We start from the raw sequence: 2,349 nt of genomic DNA on the forward strand, positions 1-2,349 counted from the left end.
GCCATGGTAACGGGCCAAACAAGTTTCAGGGCCATTTTCACTGATTTAGACATGTGAAAAACATGAAATTTGGCATAGTTTAAGGCACGATTACGAGCAAGTGCTTTAATATTATGGAAAAACAAAGTATGGGCATAAAAGACCAACTAATCCGCTATTCCAGAATAGCTTTGAAATTTTCAAGAAGTTCGTTTAAATGACCTGGGCAACCCTAACACAATACAGTGTTTGAGGCTTATGAAAAAGCGTTATTTCTACCCAACTTCAAAGTGCTGTAAGTCCAAAGATGGTAAATTTTTTTGCTTCAAATTTTAATCATAGATACATAAACATATGTGCTATAAAATGCATGGTTGCAAACTTTGGGCACTTCTTTGGTTGTCACGTGGTTGTCCTTAGAAGTAGGTCAAATTTTGAATTTGAGGGAAAATATGATTTTCAGCCATGTTCAGGATACTATATCTACAAAAGAAAGAAAGCAATCTGATAAATTCTTTTGCCCAAAGTAACACTATGTTTTGTCTATTAAATGAATGCTTGTGGAGGTTGGGTTCTTGTGTCGTTGGTGTGTACTTGTCCCTCAAAGTAGGCCATATTTTGGACATGTACAGAAATTGACATATACGGCTATGTTTGAAACTATAGAAATAACAAAGTAGGATGCCATTTGAATTTAATCTTTACAGGGAAGTACATACATGTATTGTGTATGAAATGAATACTTGTGGAGGTTCAGGTCTTGTGTCGTTGGTGTGCCATTGTCCCTAAAAGTAGGCCATGTTTTGGATATTTACAGAAATTGATATATACGGCTATGTTTGAAGCTCTAGAAATAACAAAGTAGGATGTCATTTGAATTCAATCTCTGCGGGGAAGTACATATATGTATTGTGTATCAAATGAATACTTGTGAAGGTTGGGTTCTTGTGCCGTTGGTGTGTACTGTTCCCTAAAGTACAGGCCATACTTTGGACATACATACAGAAACAAGAGTTCCGAGATCTCATACCTCCATGAAATATGGGCTTGATATGTAAATGTAAATTTCTTCTTTAATTACGCAAATGACCTCTGCATTAACATAATATATGCATCGTGATGTTAACTTTTGATTAACTTAAAGATGTCCCAAGTATGACATTCCCATCATTCACCATTGAGAAATCATAGTTTTTTTGCATTAATTAGGCAAATTAGGTCATCATTTGCATAATTAGTATCTGTTGATGTTCCATCTGCCATAGGTTATATACATTACATGTATGAAAGTTCTATAATGTAAAACACTGTAATTATAGAATTTCCTCATTAATTATGCAAATAAAGTCCTCATTTGCATAATTTGCAGTTAATTATGTACATCTCTCTGTCAGATACCTACACACCAAAAATGATGAAAATACGCTGTTCCTATCTGGACTTATTGGCTTTCAAAGATTTCGCCCGAAAGTCCCCTGCAGTTCCTGAACAAGCTGCTAGGGGGACCAAACCCACACCACTTATTCCTGACAGGAAAAGCTATCTGTCACCAAAAATTCGAGACCATAGCATGTTCAGGACCAAAGATACAAAAACCGGAAGTTCTGCTGCAGTACCAAGGTCATCCACCAGGAGGCCCATATTTGACCTTGACCTTTGTCTTCCTAAGACTTATCAGCATACCAAATATCATCACAATCCATAAAGGCGTTATGAAGTTATGCTGACTACAAAGTTGCGGAAACACACACAGACACACAGACACACACACACACACAGACACACAGACAGACGCCGCCAAAAACAATACCTCCATTTTTCATGGAGGTAATTAGCATATACGGCTATGTTTGAAGCTCTAGAAATGACAAAGTTAGATGCTTTTTGAATTCAATATTTGCAGGGAAGTACATATATGTATTGTGTATCAAATGAATACTTGTGGAGGTTGGGTTCTTGTGTCGTTGGTGTGCACTTGTCCCTAAAAGTAGGCCATATTTTGCACATGTACAGAAATTGACATATACGGCTATGTTTAAAGGCTCTAGAAATAACAAAGTAGGATGTCATTTGAATTCAATCTTTGCAGGGAAGTACATGTATTGTGTATTAATTGAATATTTGTGGAAGTTGGGGTCTTGTGTTGTTGGTGTGCACTTGTCCCTAAAAGTAGGCCATATTTTGGACATGTACAGAAATTGACATATACGGCTATGTTTGAAGCTCTAGAAAGAACAAAGTTAGATGCTATTTGAATTCAATCTTTGCGGCGAAGTACATATATGTATTGTGTATCAAATGAATACTTGTGGAGGTTGGGGTCTTGTGTCGTTGGTGTGTACTGTTCCCTAAAGTAGGCCATACTTTGGA

This window comes from Branchiostoma belcheri, unplaced genomic scaffold (genome assembly GCF_001625305.1).
Source record: "Branchiostoma belcheri isolate BF01 breed outbred unplaced genomic scaffold, Haploidv18h27 scaffold138, whole genome shotgun sequence".
Taxonomy (NCBI): Eukaryota; Metazoa; Chordata; class Leptocardii; order Amphioxiformes; family Branchiostomatidae; genus Branchiostoma; species Branchiostoma belcheri.